The sequence below is a fragment of the Pogona vitticeps genome, chromosome 1 (assembly GCF_051106095.1).
Source record: "Pogona vitticeps strain Pit_001003342236 chromosome 1, PviZW2.1, whole genome shotgun sequence".
In the NCBI taxonomy this organism is placed as follows: domain Eukaryota; kingdom Metazoa; phylum Chordata; class Lepidosauria; order Squamata; family Agamidae; genus Pogona; species Pogona vitticeps.
This window is the reverse complement of record NC_135783.1, coordinates 193,638,358-193,662,101: the sequence shown is the minus strand read 5'-3', so window position 1 is coordinate 193,662,101 and position 23,744 is coordinate 193,638,358. Positions and strand designations below refer to the sequence as shown.

The 23,744-nt window shown below is 40.5% G+C and overlaps 1 long non-coding RNA gene across 1 annotated transcript in view; it reads left to right on the top strand.

The window, feature by feature from the left end:
- Positions 1-23,421, top strand: part of LOC140701711 (uncharacterized) — a 135,249-nt gene extending 111,828 nt beyond the window's left edge. The window contains exon 3 of the long non-coding RNA XR_012080658.2: positions 23,159-23,421. This is a non-coding gene — a long non-coding RNA (uncharacterized LOC140701711). The remainder of the gene's footprint in view (positions 1-23,158) is intronic.
- The last annotated feature ends 323 nt before the right edge of the window (positions 23,422-23,744 follow it).

Here is a 23,744-nt window from a genome sequence, read left to right as displayed (position 1 = left end):
ATCGGTTGTTGAATGATAAATCAACACTTATGTAAATGTCTTTCAATTGGTTTAATGTGGTTGGTACTTAAAATTGGATTTGGACCAATATATTAAATATCTTAACAATTTGCTGCCTTTTCATGTCTTAAGCAAATCCACTACTTAAGGCACTGCCTAATGGTAAAGGAAGCCCTTAAGGAACACCAACAGTAAGGAGGAGAAACAGCAAAACCAGGAGGCTTCAGAGGCTGATAACTAGAGATAAGCATGAACTGGTTCATCGCAGTTTGTAAAAGTGGTAGCAAAGGTGCTGCAGATCCCCTCTCTACCTCCTCCGGCTCAAACAGCCACTCACTGGGCCCAGCTTACTTGCTTTCCCCCCTCCTCAACTGATCTTTCAGTCCCGGCAAGAACTCGGGCTTCTCTGCCCTCCCCTCCTAGTTGATCTCCCACTCAGACAAAAGGGAGGGATAGAGAGGTCTGTGCTCTTGCTCATGACTGGGAGATGATCAGAGGAGGTGGAAAAAACAAGCACACTGAATCTGCTGAGTGGCTGATTGGTAGAGAAGGTGGGGGAGGGGAGGGGATTTTTTATAAACTGCCACGAACTAAGACGAACCAGTTTGTGCCCATCTCTATTGATAACAGGCCCTCTGCTGTGTCATGTGTCTGGGCAAGTGCCCAATTTAAAAGATATACACTTGGTTTTAAACTGCCTGTTTCTGTTATCTCCTTCCTCCTACAAACACACAAAACTAGCATTTGGTGTCTACATTTCTTGCTTCTTAGTAAAAGGTCATCATATACTTCACTACACAATTCTCTGATCGTAATCCAGAACTGGTATATTTCAAACTATGAAATTTTACGTTGGGTTTCACCTGAAAAACAATAGCGTGTCGCACACTCGGGTCAAGTTTAGGTCAATGAAGGAAACAAAAATACCGTTAGAAGTTTTGTGTGGGTTGGTCTTCTTTTGTTTTTGTTTTTAACATCTACTCAGTAAGTGCCAAGCCTCGAAGATATTCAGTGAGAAAACAACTTGTTGGCTATGAGATCAAGAAGGAGAGGACAAGCTTGTCTGAGTAAATCGTGTTTCATCTGTTCATTAGCGTCTTCTGTTTGCAAGCCACAGGAACAAATCATCTGCTTTCAAGGCAATGAGGACAGTTGAGACAGTTTTGTTTAAGTGCCGGGGATTGCCGATGTTTCGCTGATCATTCTGTGCCTGTGAAGGGAGGAAAGAAAGGTTGCACAAGGTTTTTTTCCTCCTCACTTTAAAAAAAATGCAAATGGCTGGAGGGAAAATGTGTGCCTCAGCTGAAAAGGACAGAATAAACAAATCCCTTTGCTGCACAAACTGCGCCCTGCATTGCCCTTTGTTTTCTCAGTATAGCATATGTAGAAGCGCCAAGAACAGAAGGCATACGTGGTTTGAAATTCACACAAATCTATAGGAGTATGTTCGCATGAACCCAGCTTCCCTTGCTGCCAGTGCCATTAATTTAGTGCAGAAGTGCAAACGCAGATTGAAGTATTTTATTCTGGGAGGTGGTACTAGCCACATTCACATGTCACTTTAAGCTAGGAATCCTGGCTTACTGAACCACAATGTGGATGAGCAGAGTGTTAATACAGGTTTCACATTTGCTGCTGCTTTTCTCTCCCACTTCTTTGAGTTGGCTGGTCCAGATTAAAATATCCTGAAAGTTTAACCTATGTCATGGCATTACCATTTTTAAAACATATAATTTGTAAGCTTTTGTTTTGCTCTTTGCTAAAGCCCTGAACGGTAGCTTTCTTAGCTCTTCCATAAATCCAGCAGTGCAAGCAGTGAGGATAGCTTGGTCTCACACTGACATTTAGGATTAGGGTTGGTTGAGACCAAACCACCCAATATCACAGGAAAACTTTACCTTGTTATGGTTTACAAGCCGCAGCTTCTTTCGGCTTAATAAACCATGGCGCCATATTTAAATATAACAGTTACTCAGCCACACCTGGTTTTCGTTCACCCACTCAGGGAGGTGGGAGGAGTAAAGCAGGAGCAAATGTTGTTGAACAAACCACGATTTATGGTTCACTGTGACATATGGAGGTGGCCATTGTGTGTCTTAGGTATGTTAAGTTAAGATTTTGTGAACTTAAACTACCAGAATTCTCTATTCTGGGAGTTCCACCTGACATGCCCATACCTATCCCGGTGGAGAAAGGCCTAGCTACTGCTTCCAAAAGGACGTTGCCCTGATGCTTTCTGGGAGTCTCCCAAAGGAGACCCAGTGTTCTGAAAGGCCCAACAGTACCACTCTGTAGAGTATCTCAGTAGGCAAAGCCCTGTCTTTTATAACCTTGTACTTCCAGCGCTTCACACTTTCTTGAACTGCTAGAACTTACTGACTGTATTACGAGTCTTAAAAAGGATTCTGATTGTGCAGCATAGCCATTGCGAAAGTAAAGAAAGGATGTATCTCACTGCTGGGCAAAACCGGAGGCTGACTGTCTTAAGAGCTAGCTTTGTTCATGTAATTCTGGAATTTCACCTCTGCACTTCTGGAACCATTTGGAGTAGAAAACCAAAAATATCCTCTCTCAGACTCTCTCTGTAATGAACTCTACACATGCTCTGGGACTAAAGACTCTGCTAAAATAAACATATTTATCTTGATACACAAATCATAATGATAACTATGTTCCATCAAGTTTATTCTGATTTATAGTGAACCTCTCTAGTGTCTTGTAGGCATAGATAACTCAGAAGTAGTCTCCCATTTGCTTCTTATTGGGGACACTCTTGAGACTGTGCACCTGGCCCAAGACCACATAGGCTGGCTCTTCTCACAGGACAAATAGGGGCAACTATCGATCTCTGGCTCCATGGCCAGGTATTTCACTTCACTGGACTCACTGGGCTATTCCAGCCAGCCCTGGTAAATGAAGTTTGCATAGTTAAAATTAAGACCGACTTTTAACAAACCATTTATATGTTTTTTTTCACTCTGCCCACTCCTGTTTCTCCCCCCCCCATCAAAACTTTGTGCGTCAGGAACTTTAATCTCCTAGTAACAGTTTATCCTAATTCTTTCCAGAATAATCCTAAAAAAGGGGGGGATAGACCTGGAACAACATTTTTCTTCCTCAGCCTGATTCTACTTTCAAATAAGCAAGATACAATGGAACTTTGTGGAGAAGGTATTGACAAAAAAAGGGGGCTAGTGAAAACAACTACCCAGGACTTTGATTCTGAACATGTTAAAGGCACCCCACTGGCTGTACTCCCACAAAATGGTGAAACAGACTTCTGGCAAATTGCCTCACATCACAAAGAGGCCATGTGTGCATGCAGTCCATATGCTCCTACTTGGTTCCTTCCACTAGCACGAGTAAGCTGCCAAACTGAAGTGGAGACTGTATGGCCTTCCCAGATAGTATTGGACTGCAGGTCCCATCATTCCTCTCCATTGACTATGATAGCCAGAGATGATGGGAGATGTAGTCCAACGTCCCAGTCAGCTGCGCTTTACTCACCTCAGTGCTAAACAAAGCAGTTACCTTTGTATACACTCAGAACCCAGAATCTCAGGTTGTTGTGCCCTTTACAAGTCAACACCATAAAGCAGGGTTTGTTCTTGGCCTGTAGATTATGACTTTTGGAGGGAGCAACACATCAGGACCCTGAGTTCAGACAACATGCTAGGAACTAACATGTTGCACACACAGACCCACGACAATCCAACATTTACCAGCATCCTGGTGTCCTTTGCGCGACATGTGGCTAGCACTGCAAAAACAAAATAGGACTCCCATTATCTTTCCACTGTATTGCCTGGATTACCCAATTACTACACGATCTTACAATTTTGCTGAGAAAGAAGCTTGCTGCAAAGTTAAGCAGTGTAAGCAAAACCAAAACTGAGAATCAGAACAAGGTCTACAGCAAAATAAACTACCACGGGGGGGGGGGGGGGGGGGAAAGCACTCAAACCTACAAAACAGGATGGCTGAAAATGGGGACCAAGGGAGTCCAGCAGAATGATGTTGTCTTGCAGGATAAATCCCCATTCTGCTGGAATCGCAGCCCAAAGAGGGAGATAAAGATATACTGTCAGCTGAAACACGCCTGTTCGCCTTCATCTGGCTCCTTCTTTAAGCTCATATCCCCAGGTTGCTGGGAGTGTGGATGCTTGTCTTAAAGGAAACTCAGCAGAGTGCTATCATTAATGCTCTCTTAATGAAATGTGACATCTGCTGGGACAGAAAGTGTATGGAAGGAGCCCAGAGTACACACATAAACAAGATGGCCTTGCCTCTCTCCCTAAGGGGCAAACGGAGCCAAACCAAAAGTGTAAACTCTATCTAGTTATTTAGAAAGATTAGGTGAGATTTAAAGCCCAGTTCTCCAGTGATCAGAGACACTGATCGCTTCATTCCTCTCATGTTTTCTGACTGAAGGCTCAAGTTACCAATTTCTCCTCAAGCTGCTAGCCAGATCCTGTTGCTTAGCAGCACTGAACTACATATTCTCCAGGTTCTTGTCCTTTGTGGAAAAGTAAATTGCACTTTCCTCAGAAGAATCTCTCTCTCTTTTATTATTATTATTTGGTCCTGGAAGCAATTAAATTTGAGCATTTGAAAGTCAAATGGCTCTGCTTAAGCAAATATAATGGCACATCTCTACAAACATTGGTATATCCAGTCTTCAGCTAAAGAGATTTCTGAAAATGTTTGGCCCCCATTTTTGTACAACTGCTTGTGAGTATATTTTTAGTTAGCCATCCTTCAGTCTCAAAAGACTATGGTAAAGTGCTGTGTATGGAGGACTTGGAACAGTGTCTAATATGGCCGAGGAGGCCAATTCGAGAGTGACAATCCCTTCCACACTGAAGACAAATCCAATCTGTCCCCTGTCCAGCTCCCTGATTTTCCTGCTTTTGTGACTTCCTCTTTGCCTCAGCCTGCTGGACAAGGGCCTCTTGAAAATGGGACATGGCAAAGTGTCACTGAGGTGAAATGTAGACTCCAGACATGGGGGAGGATCATTATATAGGACTTAATTCATGACATGTTGAAAACATTGAAATATGAACGGTCACTGCAGGAGGTCACAAAAAGCAATATATAACTCTCTTCGAGAGCTAATTTCACTGCAAATGTGTCTGTTATTAGCATCCCCAGTGCTCTGAACTGCAATTAGAAATGAAGCAGAACCCAGTTCTTTAAGCTTCAGATAGATTTATTTATTTATTGGATTTATATGCCACCCTATTATGCAAAGCACTATACTGGGTAATTTACAACAGTAGATAAAACACACAATTCTAAGCAGTGATTCTACAACAATTAAACATTAATAAATCTGACGACTCTGTCCCCAAGATTGAAACCCAACTAGTAGCCCTATTTTTCACTCTATAGTTTCTAAACTATGTTAAACTAAAATAGTTTAACATGCAGTTTACTTAAATATCTGGATAGCAAAGCTGAATCTATCCAGAAAGGATTACAGTTGGTGTACTAGCTGGAAATGGTAAAGCTACTCCATGTCTGAGAGACCCACTGGGTCTAGTCTAGAAGACTAGATCTAGGAATACTACGGTAGGACTGCAATATCCATGGGGAATCTGTTCCAAGGCACGCGCACACACACCCACCCACAGATGCTAAAAAATGCAGAAGTATCCAGTGCCATGCATTGCATGGTCCCTGGCTCCTTCTAGTGGCCAGTTCTGGTAAACACATCCTGGAAATACATGTAAATACACATTTCAGGGGGAGGGTTATTTAATATTTTTTGGGCAATGGATAAGTGATTCAGCAGATATTGATCACATGAATAGGGGGAGTCCCACTGCATCTGGAAAGTGTAAATCTGTTCATTTGGAAGGAGTGCCAGACATATTCAGGACTACCCATGAACACACCTCCAGCTTTTCAGGACTGAGTGTCACTTTAATAGCGTACTCAGCATATGGTCATTGAGAGAGCTTGGCAAAGACCTGTCTTCAGCTGTTTCTGCTGATAATTCTACTGATATTCTGCTGACATATCAAAAGAACAATCTACCCTTTTTCAACTAGCCACCTGAGAATTCAGACTTCTCCATAATTAAGGCACAGTCTGCTAAAGAATGCATGATCTTACAGACTAGAATAAATGAAAAACATCCATTATCTATTTTGTGGCTGAAGTGACCAAACTTCATGGACTGTGGTTTCTTCCAAATGATCCAATAGCACATTTGCCAACAGGTGACTGCGATATTCAGGCCTTCTCCATGTTTCTGGACAGCTACTACAACCATGCCTTCATCATCAGCTTTGCTGGAAGGGGAAATGGACACTCCTAGAAGAATGTGGCCAATGGCAGTGGCCTGTTGGCTGATTCTTTCACTCCAGAAGCACCATTGAATTGCTTCTGATGTGAACGAAGCAGAAACTATCCTGGCTCAGGCCAATGGGAACTGCATTGAGAAGGCCCCACATTCCATGCCCACTTAAGGTCTCTCATGGAGCACGATGCTAAAGAACATGGAGAATTGCCTTGGCCATTCACTAGCAGAGTCTCACAAGGAAGCTTAATACAAAGGAGTCTAGTATCCATATAGTACAACAGACTTCTCAAAGTCAACCTGAAAGCTCCATGCAATTGCTAGTCCCAACCAGAACAGATCTATATGGCATCAGTGAGACTTCCATAAGTATTAATTTATTACGGACCTAAATCTTCACTTACTTTGTTCTCCTAGAGAGGAACAGATAATAATGAAGAATGTCAAGTTCTCTCCCCATTTGGCAAGATTTTTGTGTGTATTTATTTATTTATTTATTTTGGAATGTTTGAACATGAGAAATTTATGAGAGTTAAATGGATTTGGAGCACAAGATGGAAGGGGCATGTGTGTGTCTCTGCCTGTGCCTGTGCACACACAGAATCCCAAGGTGTTTTGTTATTTGTTTCTTTGTTTTGTTTTGTTTTGTTTTGTTAATTTTGCAGCTGACAAAAAAGGGTGGGTACATGTGAAAAATATCATACTAGTGTCTTTACCTGTTGAGATGCCCTGTTCTGTTGATCATGTGAAAAATATTCAAATATTCAAATATTTGTTACCTCTTTACTCAGTAGTTCAATCCATGAATCTGTTCTGTTTGGAATTAGGAAGAGGATCCAAGTATGAATGTTGTGGAGAGGAAGGCACGTCAAACTTCATTTACTCATTTTGATAACTTTGCAGGTCCACAAGTTAGTAAATGAACACAAATCAAAATGGTGCCTCAATGGCTGCAACACCCCAATCTTGTTGTCAGTCGGCTTCACACTGTGTCCTATGTGGTGCTTCATACCTTATCTCACCTAAGAAAGCAAGGAAGTACACTCTTCTTAATCCATTTTTAAATGAATTAAAGGCCGTGCCTATCCTTGCTTGCTAAAGAGTGCTGAGTTGTATACATGCTCCTTAGCAACTTTATTATGTTAGACAATCGAAATTGTTTTAAATGAGCCCTTACAAAATAACAAAGCATCTTATGGCACCTTAAAGTTTAACAAATTCATTATGGCATGAAGTGTCACAAGACTCAGGGTAGCTAGTACAGCTATTCCTATGAAAACGGAGTCTTAATTAGATAAAACACTTATTTCATTGATTTTTTTTCTTTGCCACTCTTGGCTCACCCTGTGATGAAAGAACTGTATGCAATTCAGCCCTACTGCCGTCTTGAGAAACTCTATCCATGTGACAGGTGTTTGAACCCATTCCTCAGTTGTCTGCTTATGTAGCATGAACAGTTACAGCATAAGGCTGCCATGCTGCAAAGGAAGGAAGGAAGGAAGGAAGGAAGGAAGGAAGGAAGGAAGGAAGGAAGGAAGGAAGGAAGGAAGGAAGGAAGGAAGGAAGGAAGGAAGGAAGGAAGGAAGGAAGGAAGGAAGGAAGGAAGGAAGGAAGGAAGGAAGGAAGGAAGGAAGGAAGGAAGGAAGGAAGGAAGGAAGGAAGGAAATCCCTTGTTGCAGATGTTCACACTTTTTGTGTGAATGCCTGGGGAGAGCAATTAAGCCATTGATGTGACAGTGAGGGCAGAGCAAGTCAATGCTAGAGTTTCTGGGAGTTGCAGTCTAAGAAGACTAGGGTTACCCAAGGTTGGGAACCACTGTTGTACTCTGTTCACCTTGGTACATTGTCTGCTTCCATTCTGGATCCACTGCTGCAGGTTGGACTTCTGCTAGCAAAAGTGACTCTGAGAATCTTTCTTCAAATGATCTAGAGAGAAGGGACCAGCAATAATGCTTTCAAGACTTCTGACTCATCCTTGATTGAAGCCTTGGTCATTTTCTGTTTCAAGTTTGTCCTTGAGATTTCCTCTTGTTTGGCCTTGGTTGTCACTTCTCTCCGGCAGTTTGTGGGTGGATATTGGAAAAAGAAGAGAGAAACAACTGGCCATCTCCCATTTCAGGTCCATCAGAGTTTGGAAAAGTTGCGACCAATGCCATAACTTCTGCCACTATGGTTACTGAACAAGATGGTTAGGGATTCGGGGGGTGGGGGTGCAGTCCAAAAATGACTTTTCCCAAGTATAATTCATATGGACACCATGTGCGGCACACAGCCTTCGGGACTCCATCTCCGGACTAGCAACGTGGAGAGGGGGGATCTGCTGCTTGGGTAACAGCCTATCCTCCATATTACTTTACCCAGGCTTCATGCTCTGGAGAGGGCGCTCCTCAATACAGAGCATGTTACCACAGTCTCTCAAGACTGAAGGATGCCTATGCATGTATGCTTTTTAACTGATAGTTAATAAGACATTCTACAAAAATGTGTGTTACAGAACACAGGTGTATTATCTCAGATATCTTGCAGGATATGCCCTTTGTCATTCCCCCCCCCCTTCAAAAACATTTTCGAGGTGGAATCCAGGGCAGAGAAAATGCAGTGGAGGCTGGTGACTCAAATGTCAATCACCTCCAGGATTTAGTGTGAAATTACAGGAGCTATCCAATGTGCTGAACCTTATCTACAAAATAAGCTCAGCAGCTTGGATATTTCATTTAATGATCAGAGGCAAAACCTGGATTTACACCCACTGAAAACTGGAAGAACACACCTTGCAGAATCAGACTTTCAGGATGTAATACAGATTGAAAACGTGTACTTTCCCCATACAAGGGAATTCTAAACTTCAGCCACACACCTGGAAGCCTAGTTGGACAGTAGTGGCAGTCTGGGGGCCCCTAACAGATTCAGGGGGGCACATGGCACCCCCATCCCCAGAACCTGCCCATTCCTGTGGTAGAAAGAAAAGGAACTGTCACCCTGCTAGGACAGCACATCAAACAGAGACACAATACTGGCATGTAATCATAAAATAATAGCATCCATTATCTCCATCCTGCTTCGTTTTTTTTTTTTGTGGTTTTTTACAAATTAAATTACAAGTCTGTTTTGGCTAGATTTGTCTGTGCATGTGTGGATAATTACCTTGTATCGGGTTTCATAATCACGCCGACTTTCTTTGTATGGTGGAGTTATTTCCTCCAACAATAGAGAATCATCCACTCAGCAATGGTGCACAATTCAAAACATGTAATTATCTAAGATTTAAGTAATTACCGAACAAAGCACTTAACTAGCTACTTAAAATTTCCATCACTATTTCACAGTAGATAAATAAGTAATTACGATTTTAAGACTACCATAAAAAGCATTGTTTTTAAAGAATTCTCTCATTGTACAGTGCTTCTTTGCCAGAATTACCCTATCATCTCCACCATTTCTCTGCATAATTATGAAGATTCTTTCTTTCATTTGACATGTACATAGCAATTTTCAGGAAATTATCTTGCTGCAAGTGAAAAAAAAATCTCGAGACAGATTTATATGTGAATGTATTTTATTTTATTTGGTCAAATGTTGAAAATGTAGTCTCATGTGAAGAAAACAACACTGGGTGTGATTAGACAGGCATTTGTCCTGCTGTTGGGTCCACTGTGAGGATGGGAAGGTTTTCTTTTCCCCAGTGATCAGATGATGTTATAGTGTTCCTATCCATGTCTTTCTGGATCCTGGTCAGGGGCCACTACCATTCTGGTGCAAGTATGACTGCTCCACTTTGGTTCATTTCCAGCACATGTGATAGCTGGAAATAAACCAAAACAGAACTGGAAGCTTTAAATTTTCTTTCCATGTTCAATTTCCTAGTATTGTTCAGCAAAGATAGCTTAGCTACTTCAAAATACTGAGGAATGGAATGTTTCCTCTGCTCCTCCCTGGAGATCCAGACAAAAGAAAGCAATTTTTTTTTTAATGACAAAAAATGAAAAAATAAAGAGGACAAAAATGTTGTGGCAGCTTAAAGACTAAGGGCTTGATTATATGTGATGCAAACAAACAGTTATACCAATTTGTTTCATCCCTCTATTGTATCGATACAATTTTTCTAGCAATCAGGTGGTATATATTAGTGGGAGCGTCCACATTGTTTTTAACTATATTGATTCATTTCTTTCTATTTGAACCATTATAGCAGGCCATACTGCTCTTTAATTTTGTATCAATTTATTTTCTCTACTGTTTCTTGGGGCAGTCAGGACTCCTCTTATCAAAAGAGTGGTATGAAATTTTTCTCTTTCTACCCTTTCCCCTTCCCTCCTTTAATCCTCCTTTTCCCTGCATGTCTCTCCCTTTTCAGTTCTTGCCTTTCTTTTTTATTTTCTCTTTTGCACAGAGTCAGGAGGAGGAAGTGGGTTTTAAAAGACTTGCAAAGTATTGTGAAGAGAAGGGTTTTTAAAAAGAGAGGAGGAATGTATACATTAATGCTATACCCCTCTGTTTACAATTCTAAGCAGGAAAGGTCCCTCTCTGAAGCCCTCTTTCACCCATAAGAGGGCGGGATGCTGTCTCCTTTCAGCCATCTCCTTCTGAGCAATGTATTCATGTGGTTTTTTTATAGCAGTGGCAGCCGCTACTAGCAGTTTACCAATATCCCTTTTTAAAATTATTTTAAAAGGGATACAAATGCTGTAACCATGAAGTGGCCACAGTGCCCAAAAACCCAACATCTTCACAAAGGAAATAAATTGACAGCAACATTCACAATTGCTGAAACATAAGGAATGAAGCAATTCTCTTAAAACCACACTCCTGGCGAGGAGGAAATAAACCAATTGCCAGAGCAAATGTTAAACATGCATCGAATTTGAATTGTTAGCCATGCATCATGTGAATGGAAAATTTTTAAATGATCCAAGTAACAACCAAAATAGTATAATCAGGGTTCTTTGGGCACATGTAACTGCTATATTTTAATGTGAGCTTTCATGGACAAGTCACTTCTTCCGACTTCTTTTTAAAAGTCTGTTATGACAACACTGATACACTATACCACTTTGTAATATTTTTTAAATGAAAAAGTCCTCCCAGAAGCAGAGAGAGGAGGAGGCAAGAAGGGGTTGTTGCCGTTTATCAACAGAGAGGTGGCCCAAGTACAGTTGCTTGACGTATGCATGCTATTTCAATGCAAGGATCACACCAATGCAAGGATACATATCTCTACATAACCGTAAGTGACCCTATTTAACCTGATCCAACACATTCCAGTTGAGTCCTTGTAGACAATTCTTTACATTGCACTCACATAGACTTCCTTTTTAAAATGTCAGTAATTGATGCCTTTATGTCTCAGACATCAATCTTGGTCCAGAATCGATGCTTTATAGATTCCAAAAAACATGGATATAGAATTTAGTGGGGACAGAAATAATTCCTAGAACAATATCTGACCATTGCGTTAGAGCTGGAGACATCTAAACAACCAATACTGTGGCGACTGAATACAAACTTACTTGGAGATGAACAAATCATCAAGACAGTAAAGGAAGAAACGAAGGTCTATTTTCAGAGGAACTTTACCGAAGGAATGCCCATGCGGACGGTATGGGAAGCCGGTAAGGCGGTCCTTAGAAACATTTTGATAAGACTTCGAGCAAAAAGAAGGAAGTCAAAAGAGGCAAGGCATAAGAATTTGGAGAAAGATTTGGCAAATTTAGAAAAACAAATGAAAAGATCCATCAGCAGCACAAATAAAACAGAACATTCAAATAACACAACATAAAGTCAATACTCTTTTGACGTAAGATATTGCAACTAAACTGAAATTTGTTAAACAAAACTGGCTGCGATATTACAGGGCAGCCTCATTAACGTGGATCAAAGACTAGATTTTATTGGAAATTCAGACTGTTAAAATTGGAAGGTCATGATTTGAAATGGGGGTGGCATGCTTTTCTTTGATACAGCAGAGTGAACGATTTTAAACAATAATCATATTTTGAGAAAAATCTTTATTATGGTCTTGGACTAAAATTCAAAATACCATGTTGGGTAACACCAGTGGAGGCATTTGCTCTTCTGAACTTGAGAGAAAACAAGAACGTTTCAAGATATAGAGAAGTACTAAAACCAGACATCACATTGAAAAACAAAGATGAATTAGTAGCGCAGGGATTTCATATGGAGTGGTGGTCACATCGTCAATTAATTTCAAGATATGGTAAAGATAAGCAGCAAGGTTTCTATGTGGACAATACTTCCTTTGACAGAATCTCCCTGGATAACAAAGACAAGCATATTAAAACCCTATATAATTTTTTATCAGAGTTTGATATCCAGGAGGAGGTGGTTAAGGAATGTATGATAAGGTGAGCACACAATATTGGGCACAATATAAGTTTGGATCAGTGGGAACAAATATGGAAAAACAATACAAAACTTACCAAGTCAGTAGCATTTAAAGAAAATATTTATAAAATGTTTTACAGGTGGTATATAACTCGCACAAAACGAGCCAAAATGGATGTACAATTTTCAAATCTCTGTTGGTGATGTAAACAAAAAGAAGGTTCTTTTTACCATATGTGGTGGTCATGCGGGAAAGCCCAAAATATTGGAAAAGCCCCAAAATATTGGCAAGAGGTTCTAGAGATTCTAACTGTAACCCCTGAACTCTTTCTTCTAAACATAATTCCGGAATCAATAGAACCAATGCAAACGCATTTAGCCATCCATATCTTGACAGCTGCAAGAATTCTTTTTGCTAAACATTGGAAAGACCCGCAGAATCCATCACAAGAGGAGTTAATAGCGAAAATTCTGGACATGGCAGAAATGGATAAAGTATCTGAATGGCTAGATTTGACAAGAAAGACGAATCATGAGGATTTTTGATATAAATTTCATCACTGGCTCAGAAATAGAATGCAAAATATATTTGACAACTGAAAGCCTATGAGTGATCTAGAAATGGAATGTATATTATAATTAAGTTATACCGGGAACTTATGTAGCTTTGCAACGTAATAGATAAGAATGTGTATTTTAAAATGTTTATGTTGATTTGCACCCCCTGTTTATCCCATGCCCCCCTGTCCCCCATCCCTCCATCTAACCCATGAAGGAAGGAAGGAAGGAAGGAAGGAAGGAAGGAAGGAAGGAAGGAAGGAAGGAAGGAAGGAAGGAAGGAAGGAAGGAAGGAAGGAAGGAAGGAAGGAAGGAAGGAAGGAAGGAAGATTACTTAGGGGAATTTGAGAGAGAAATGATACCATGGGTTACATCAATCAAGTTCTAAATCTAAGGAAATAAATAGAGATTGAGGCTTTTTAGAACACTACATAGGCTATTGTCCTATATGGAGGACAAGGCTAGTATTTCCCTGTGCTCACAGACTTTCTGCTCCACAGCCTGTTACTCTCTCAAAGACAATGCAAAGGGAAATCTGCCAGAATTAGGGCAGAGCTTTTGCAATCGCCCCTCCTCAGTCACATAACTCAACAGGATACTAACTGCACATCAATAAAGTGACTTTGTGTACTGCCTTGAGTCTAATTGTGTACGTTTTTGCCAATGCCTGGGTCCAGCCTATTTTTTTCTGGAAAGTCTGGTCCTGAAACCCAAGTCCTGAAAACTCATGCAATTTTCATTTTCCCATTGCCAGGATTATCAGATCTTAATGTTAAGGCCACCTTGAATGTTCACCTTTTATATCAATCAGCCGATTATCATTTAGAAGCTCTTTGCCAAGTAGCAATATGCTATTGACATTTTCCTTGCACTCATCTCTACCATTCCTACATGTGGCCTCACCTCCACCACCCTGATCATCATGTATACCATATGCAAATATGTAGTGTAGGCATTATGCTTCGCATGTTTGAAGAAGAAGATTGCAATCCTCCAAAACTCCCATTAAAATAGATGTGCCAGTTCAATGGTGTCCCAATTCTTTAGTTTTTGTTTTGCTGTTGCTGGTATAATTCTTATATATCAATCCAACTTAACTAGAGGTGGAAGGTTGGAAGCCAGACAAAGCACACCTTGCTTTACATTTCCAATCTCTGAGATGTATTTCAGAAAGAAAGCACAAAATCACTACACAAATACACACAAAAAAATCTTTGGGAAAATTACCAAGATTTAAAATTTGCATATTTGGCAAAAATGTATAGAAAACACTATTTTGTTAATAGCGAAAACATATTAAACGACTGCAAAAATTCATGCACTTTGAAAATGCACACACAAAAATTTGCATGCATTGTTAGGGGGAAAGGTCAAAAATCTCACACCCTGACGCTGAACTAGGAAGAAACAGAAATCATCATCTTAGAATAACAGAGCTGAAAGGGACCCTAAGAATCATGAAGTCCAGCCCTTGTCGAAGATTTGAGAAATGCAATGAAAACAAGACTGACAGTTTTTTACATACTCAGTGAGGTGTAGTGTCCTGACAGACTAGGACTCTGGAGGCCTGGGTTCAAATCTCTGCTCAGCCTCGGCAAATCACCGGGGGAGTGGAACTGGTTAAAACCACTCTTCAAATATCTCACTTACCTTGAAAGCCCCACTAGGGTTGCTATAAGTCAGTTCTGACTTGGCAGCACAGAACAATAACAAATGTTAACCAGAATGTCATCCTGGCAGTAACATCCTGATACTTTTACACCTTGCACTTTGGAAATTCTTAGAGGTATTTGCCTGAAGTTTTCGACCTTACAAAGCTGTGCCCTAAATACTATGAACTCACATAAGCTGTAGGCCTGGGAAAATTCAGTCTGTCTATAAATATATTGAAAGATATTCAATGAAGGTTGCAGGCAAAACCCTTGCAAACATACTGTGAGAATTTACTAGGTTTAAAAGCAAGCCCCAGAAACAAAATGCCTCAGGTGCTAACAAATTATTTTATTTTATGACAGAGCATGGGCTCTGCCATCCCCATGTGGGTCAGATATATATTTGAAGGAGATTATTTTTGTACTTTTTCACTTCAAAGTTTGTTTCTTCGCACACTTAAGAGGCTTTTATTGATCGACCTGTCATTTGGAGACCACAGAATCGCTGATCTGGGAACTGGAAGCTAAATATAGATTTTTTCAGATAGGTCTCCGTCCTTTTTCGCGGGCTGCTTTTTGTGTCCTTTAGAAGTTGCCAGGCATTGAACTGTGGCCTACAAGTTAAGCTTTCATTATCATGCTTCCAAGGGCTTGTCCCAAAGCTTTAGCAGGCCGCCTCGTGTTAAGTCATTGAAAACATTTCTTTCTGGAGGGAAGAGCACACACAAGTCGGGCCAAGGAATCCCAATTTAAACAAACCAGTGTCACTCAGCTGCACACTAGTTCACATCTGGTGGCAAGCTCAAAGCATTGGATGTCATATTGAAAAAAACACCCAATATTTAAAAGAAATGCAAAAACCCAGAAAATAAGACGCCCTGATGATTTAGAGGGAGACGTCTAATTTATTGCTAAAGAGTTAGCCACAATCACCTCACAGGAATGTTCATGGTAACAGCATGGAAGGAGGGAAATGATCAAAGAATAATGAGCTCATGTAGGGAACTGGTGAGACAAAACTTCAACTTGTCACACAAGTCTAGATGTGTGGTTAAACTTATTTCTTTTCTCGTTTCTAGCGCAAAGGGAGCTTATAATGCTCAGGGGACACTCATGTTCCATATATAACATTGAACAGTTCCTAACAGAATGTAGAACTTCTTTATTTTTTTTTCTAATTGCCAAGATGTGAATTTGGGTGATTTAAAAAAAAACTATAGTATAATGGTAGTTTATTTTAAAAATATTTAGGCATAATCCTTAGATCTTAAAGTTGGGAGGGGTCTTTGGGGTCACTGAGTCCGCCTCTTCCTCAGTGCATGAGTCATCACCCAGTCCAGGGATGAGACTCATGTGGTCCACCAGATGTTGAATTACAATTCCCATCACTGCTTTTTTATTCTTATGATGCTGAGTGGAACAAAGGGGAGTTACAGTTCAACCATATCTGGAGAACCACACGATTCCCCACCCTTGATCCAGTGCCAGATCTTTGGGTCGTTCCTGAAGTGGATAAAACATTCCATCAGTGCAAGAAGGGTGGGTGGAAGACTTTGAAAGGCAGATTGTCTTCTGTTGAGATGCTCTAGATGTGGCCTGAGGAGTATTCCCAATCCGCATTGTGACAGTGGTGAGACACAGCCCACGTGGCCAGCACCATGTTTGAACTGAGTGTATGACCTAAAAATTCTCCCTAGAATCTTCAGAAGAATGCAAGGATTTCTGAGAAATCAAAGGTTCAAAGTAGACATGAAGGAGATTAGGATGCCCAACAGTTTATCACCCCAAATGTGACACCACACCTCAAAATGACCCTGTTCAGACTGATGCAGGCTGGGATCATTCAGCTGTCTAGTCGTATCCTATAATATCAGTGACATTAAAAAGCAATACGGTATGCAATACCTCTTTTAGGGGGTTGGAATGGGTAAAGCAAAAAGTAGCAAGGGAATCAATATCTAATCTGCCAAGAACAAATAAGAAAGAAACGCATAAGAAAGTCATTTAAAAACTACTGTCTTTTCCAAAGCCATCTCTCTCCAATACCTGTGAGGACTCAGAAAGCAGATCCCAACATTAAGTGTGCTCGTACGTTTACCTCTTTCTTTTTTCCATTTTCTAGCCTCAAAGCCGAAATGCACGCTGGGTCTTCATACTGAAGTAATTGCCAGTGAGCCCTTCCTGCTTCATTTTCAAAGTACTGTCGAATCCAGAGCTTGGAAAAGTTGTTGTTCTTATTCAACTCCCAGAATATCCCAACAGCAGCAGCAGCATGGCCATGGGTGTGACACAGAAATCAAAACTCTCATTTACAGACTTAAACCTCCCTCAGATTTTCAATGGTTTATGCAAGCTGTAATCACTAGTTACAAACTGATAGACAACTACACTGCATCCAAAGATGAATTCTAAGGTGTGCCTTTTTTTTTCTAAAAACAAAAACTGTAGGGGGGGAAGACGATGAAAGCAAATTGGAATGTGATTCTGTAGAGCACACAAGAAGAGAGAGAGAGAGAGACGCTTATTGAACAACATATGATACTGTCGTTAGCAGCACAATCCTCTATGTCTCTTCCCAAAGTCAATCTCGTTAAGCTCAGTGGAGCTTCTTCTCAGACAAGTAGGAAAAAGACGACAGCCTCGGTCCCTCTCAAAAAGAAATCAAACATTATTGACAGTGTTGCTAGAATTCTTATTGTTTCCCAGAATTATATGTCACCTCTTTCTCTATGCTTTTCAAAGTGTTTCTCCTACTAAAGCATGCTGAGTAGAAAGGAGGTATTTGCAGGACTTGTTGAACAGACACCTTCCTTTTCTGTGCCTGAATTATTCCTACCTTTTCACAAAGGCATGGACGTGTGTGTTTTGTACATTGTAGAGAATGATGGAAAATACTGTGATATTGTGTAGTGAGGTAAACTTTAAAGGTTGTACACAGGGGTGTATCAAACAGATTGCATGCCAAAAAAAAGTACAGGAGGTGGTGCCATTCAGCTAACGGTTGAGCATCCACTCCTGCAAGCGACACACAGCTCAATGAAGTCATAATGACTTAGGAAAGTGGTTGTTCAGTGGGTCTCAGAGGAAGAATCAAAGTATTGGACTAGATATTGGTGTAAGAAAAAAACCTCGGCTTCCAGATGCAATTAGAGCCTTCATCCTGAGAGGAGGACACCATGGGATACACTAGACACAACTAAAAGGTATCCACATTTTTACTGCTTGCTTGCTTGCTTGTTTATTTAAAATACTTTTACCCCAACTTTCTCCTTAAAAGGACCCAGAGTGGCTTACATCATTAAAAGGACAATAATTAAAAGCTAAAAACAATAAGTATACAAATATTTTAAAAAGAATTAAACAATATTATAGAGTGGTCCTGACCCGACCAGATAGGCGGGATATAAATAAATAAATAAATAAATAAATAAATAAATAAATAAATAAATAAATAATAATAATAATAATAAAATGGTAAATAAAATCAATACTAAAAACAGAGTAAAAACCAGTACCTGCCCCTTCTTAAAATAAACCCACTGAGTTCAAATGGGATTTTATCCAGGTAAGCTGGTAGAGGACTATGATTTTACAGACTTTGGTGATTTAACACCTAGGTTCCAAAAAATGGACACCTGGACATACCTGGTACCGTAGTAGAATGGGGAATGTGGGGATTTGCTTCTTTCTGACAGAAATTTAGGATCTCAGCTACCTTTGCCTCCACATTCAGAGTACAGAAGCGGGAGTGTTTATATGAAGCACAATGGACATGCGGTGGCCAAATCATCATGAGTCTATGCTTCAAAAATATTTGAGAAAATATGGGTTGTAGTAATACCAGCTGAAATGTTAAGCGTACACTGTCATTAAAAGTGCTGAGTTTAACCTTTAATGCCCTAAACAGCCAGGGGCCAAGGCCACCTTTAGACATTTTGGTGGCTGGGTCAGGGCAAAGAATGATACATAAATCTTTATGCATCTGAGCCGAGGTGAAAAATATCCAAAGTCAGACATATTACGGCAGCACACAAGGGACACACAAAAATCTCAAATGTACTTATCCCTTTCCCTGGTGATAAAAATAAAGTAACAACAACAACAAAAATATTGAATGACTTGCTGCCCTTTTCTGACCCTAAAACCTGCTGAGCCAGCTGCCTTGCTCTGTCTAACAGCAGAGCTGGCCTTTCAGGAAGCAGGTTCTACGATCCTTAAGCGCGCCGCACGATTACCGCAACAGAAATGTACGAAGGTTCCAAGAGAATCAAAAGCAGTTAACATGTGTTACTGATTAACTTCAGATCCCCACAGGCCGCAGCCAAAGCAGTTCCTAAATAACCTCATTAAATTTTAAATGAAGGATAATTACCCAGCCACCCACCCCAACATTTCCAAAGCGGGATTTCCCTCTATATCTACTAACACCCCCACCAGTGGTCAATAATCCCAACGGTGTCCCATAAAATACAAAATAACATCTGGAGTCAAAATCTTTTGTTCTCCCAACCCCAAAATGCATTTAGAAACTGTACTGCCGACATTCAAGTTGCCGGCATGTAGAGAGACCAAAGCGTGGGCGTGAAATGGCATGTTTTATTGTTGTAATTCCCACATGCCAAAGCATGAGGGTGATGGCTCAGGAAAAGCCATGCACTTTGATGGTGCATGGGTTAGCAGTCAAGAGAAAACACATTCCGAGCAATACTAAAATTCATGCTGTAATGAGAGGCTGTGTGTTAGTTTTTCAGAATACTATTACACAATGGATGCTCAAACATTTTCCTCTCAGTTTCCTTTTTCCCCCTGGAAATTTTCTTCCCCTTGCAATTCTCATTCTTCTATGTTTTAATGCTTTTTGGGCTGCTGGTTTTTACCCTTAGTAACACGGAGCATGTGAAGCAGTGGCAAGCTGAAGTTTGGAGGGAAAATTCAAAATTAAAGGAATTTTGTTTAAACCCATCACTTTAAAAAAACTGTTGCTTTGTTTAGGGAATGCACAGATCCAGATGAACACAATTTACATCAGATTCAAATGTAGATTGCCACTTGACATTATCTACTGGGTCTTGGAAATTTTCCTGAATAGCAAATTGAATTTTAAAAATGAGAATAGCTTTGCCACGAGGAACGAATGCATTCCATTCATTTGATATTCAATGGAGTAACATTATGCATAATGAATACATTTGCTATTTATACTGCTTAACCCACCACCGAACTCAAACCTTCAAAGATGCACACAAACTTTTTTGCCTATTAAAATTGCATCTGTATTTTATAGAAAGGCCTTAATTATTCAATTTTGGTGAAAATACCACTGCCTGATCAGATTTGGTCGGATTGTAGTGCGGTCATTGCTTTTGTAGAAAGCACATCACCGTCAAAACAGTGGTGATGAATTAATTTCACGTGGCTTTTACCTAGGATTTCATCTCAGCCCAGTTGCTTGCCACTTCAATTCAACTTTTGCTCCCTCTTCATGATATGCAAATCGTTCTCGTCGCAGCCCCTCCGGCTAATCCTGAGTTTGAAAATAATCAAACAGAACAGTGTGCAATTTAAGGTCCTGACAACAAGTACAGAAATGTTGTTTTATGCTTGAGGGAACTGTGCTTAGACCATCTGCTGCCTTGGTGATTCTCATGATGCCTGTCAAAAAAGAGTATGCATGAAAACACAGGGAACAAAGAAGGAGATGTTATCCTCTTGTTCGCAACCACAACCTGTGAGCCCTCGCTCCTCCTGCTGAATTTCTCTTGGAGGATCATTATTTCCAGGTGGAATATTGCAAGCTCAACTACTTTACCGCCCTTCTGAGTGCCACCCCACTGAGGGGGTTCATTATCCAGATGTCATTAAGTATTATGTGCTGTGGGATTAATGGCAATGAAGCATGGTGTGGGGTGACTGGAAATGTGGAAGAGAAAGCAAACTCACACATTGCTGTCATATTTTTTAAAAAGACTACATTGAAAAGATAATCTTAAGCGTGGAGAAATAAGTTGCAGTTCTGCCGTTGGGCCCCAAAGAACAGCACATTGGGTAAGTGAATACCTTTGAGGATCATGGCAGTCCTCTATAGTTGCCCTTGTATAGCCAAGGCCACAGATAAGGATCCCCCATCCTGCTTACTAAACCCACCTGATCCAACTGATTACATAAGTTATTTATCACTGATACACATTGGCTGAAATCCTGTTGCATAGCTATGCCTGCATAACTTGCAAGTTGTGCAAACCATTGCAAAATTTGCACCAAGGCAGAAAACTTATCTGGGGAGCAGTTCCGCAGACACAGTTGAGTAGGGAGTTGAACGGTCAGGGGTGTGGTAAATGGTGAACATTTTTGTGTGGTTCATTGCACAGTTCAACATGCATACTGCCTGGATGTAGCTCCGTGTGAACTTCCACAGGTGTAATTTTACACTAAATCAGGTACAAAAGAATTTCAGCTACTGGGGAGGAAAGGAGACATCATATGAGTATGACTGAATGAGATGCATGCCATGACCCCAGCTTCTGAGAACGTTTCTATATACTTCAGGAGTACCATTATCTTTGGCCTCTGTAGGTCAACTATTGTTATATTTCTCTCTGTATCAAGCAAACCTACAAAAAGGTACAACTCCTTCTGTTTAAGAAAGTGGAGTGATGACAGGCATTAAAGAACAAGAGGATTATTTAAAACACACTGTTCATAAACTTAATATTCTATATTGACAGTGGATTTTCAAAAGGAAGATGAAATAAGTAAAGATTTTGAAAATAAAGATTTATATCACTCAGCAATAGGGAGCCTAAGCAGCAGTGATAGTGAAACCAGTTCGTCTGTAAACCCGGGGAAGGGAAGCATGACATGCAGACATCAGTACACAGGAGAAGAGGAAGACTGTACAGAGTTCATTTCTTAAATACAATTCTGGCATCAGTCTGGTCCAATCCCGTCTAAGGTGACTTCATGCACACAGGTGTGGCAATCTTCATATTGCAAAGAATTGCATCAGCCAGGGATGAAGGAATGACGTCATCTTAATCTTGTTCTGCACACACACATATTATGTTCAGGCCATATAAAAATTATATACCTTAACATATATATTTCAGAGCAGGGCATTAAACCTTAGTGAGGATATTGTCTCCTTACCCAGTTGAAATCTGCTCCCTCTTTTGGTAAATATCTAAAAAGGTGTCCTTGCCCTTATAATCTTATAATCTGGAACAACAGCTAGAATTCTACCAGTAATTTATGCCTACAGAAGTTAAAAATTCAACCCGGCAAATTGCTACTCACTAATGAGGTGTCAATAGCATCACTAGGTGTGCCCCATTTGCGTAACCAAACCTGTAACTCATAATGTGACCAGTGCCAATTTGTCATGGTGAGTAACTCAACTTATTTATTTAAGACATTTGTTATAATAATCATCATGTGGTGTCAAGTTAATTCCGATTTGTGCTGACCCTTTTGAGGTTTTTCCCAGGTAGAGAACACCAGTTTCACACTCCTTTCTTCTCATGTTGCCCTGGGACTTTGTAGCCGGCCCAAGGCCACACAGGCTGATTCTGCTCCAAGGAATCAAACTTACTTCCTTCCTTCCTTCCTTCCTTCCTTCCTTCCTTCCTTCCTTCCTTCCTTCCTTCCTTCCTTCCTTCCTTCCTTCCTTCCTTACTTACTTACTTACTTACTTACTTACTTACTTACTTACTTATTAAATTTATACCTCACCCATTTAGACCCAAGTCTACTCTTCCAAACTCGGGCTCCACAACTAGACACCTAAACCACTGAAGCATTCAGTTTAAAACATTTATGGCCTGCTCTGTGTCATAGGATCTAAGGGCAGCTTACAGAACTGTAGAAAATGGCATCCATATAATTCACCAACAGGATTCTAGCCAAAGCCTTTTTTTATGGCTCACTATGCGGATAGCATTTTTAGTAAAACACCATTGGATATCTGTTTTGGCCATTATGGTGGAACTTTAATGTGCTAATGGTTGAGTCTGGTGTGGGGTGGGGTATGGTTATATATATTAGAGAGGGGGGAGAGAGAGCAAGAGAGCGTATCTGTCTCTAGTATTTCTATCTCTATCTACATATAGGCCAGAGAGGGAGAGAAAGACAATGCACATCTGGCTCCAGAGCACAGCAATGTTTGCCTTAGCCAGGGTTTATTCAGTGGGTACTCAGACGGCACGTGTAAATCTTTAATCTCTGCATCTGCAGCCTTCCTCCCAGTGATGGATCCACGTTTGATCTGTGCCTGGTTTCATTCTTTTTCTTTCTTTCTTTACAGGGATTTGTGCAGCTATTTTGGAGTGGCAATTTTCAAGGGTAGAGAAACAACGAGAGAAACAAGCGCAAGCAATTTTAATATGTGCGTCCCAGTGTTCAAATCTGCTTATTCCAGGACTTGTCTTAGAACTTAAACCTTGCCCTTTTCAACCAGGTGTTTATAGTCACTGGATTGAAAAACCATCGCCGAGTTGGAAAATGCAATCAGAACACGGCCGTGGAAGTGGGAGGAAGGCTTTGTAAAAATCCACCATAAAGTAAAAACACCCTTGTATGTTTTCATTATTATATTGTCCCTTAATCTATATTTTCATTTGGCCAGATGCTCCCTTAAGTACAGAAGGATTTTTATCTCGGAACAATAAATCATCTCTTGGCAGGGACCAGGCAATTTTGCTTCCTTCCTTCAACTTCTGCAGACAGTTCCATCGCTTTGTGACAGTCAAATATATGCTCCGAAGCAAAATGAATTATTTTTGAAAAACTATACGGAGCTGCTTCCTGCAGCCCAATCACTCCCCGTTCTACAAAGCTACAAGCACGCTGATTAGTCCAGGCAGCCAAGCCAACATTTAATTTTCCAAATA